A 236-nucleotide genomic window follows, 5' to 3' on the forward strand; every position below is an offset into this window, starting at 1 on the left:
AAAAAAAAAAAAAAAAAAAAAAAAAAAAAGAAAAGAAAGAAGACTTTAAAGTCGGGTGATGGTGGCACATGCCTTTGATCCAGAACTTCAAAAAACAGAACACACACACACACACACACACACACACACACACACACACGGATTTTAAGTTGGGTGTTTATGCCATTAACCCCAGCACTTGGAGTTAGAGACAGATGAACTTCTGAGTTGGAGCCTGGTCTCCTACTGAGTTCTAA

The sequence above is a fragment of the Mastomys coucha genome, unplaced genomic scaffold, assembly GCF_008632895.1.
Source record: "Mastomys coucha isolate ucsf_1 unplaced genomic scaffold, UCSF_Mcou_1 pScaffold6, whole genome shotgun sequence".
Lineage (NCBI taxonomy): Eukaryota > Metazoa > Chordata > Mammalia > Rodentia > Muridae > Mastomys > Mastomys coucha.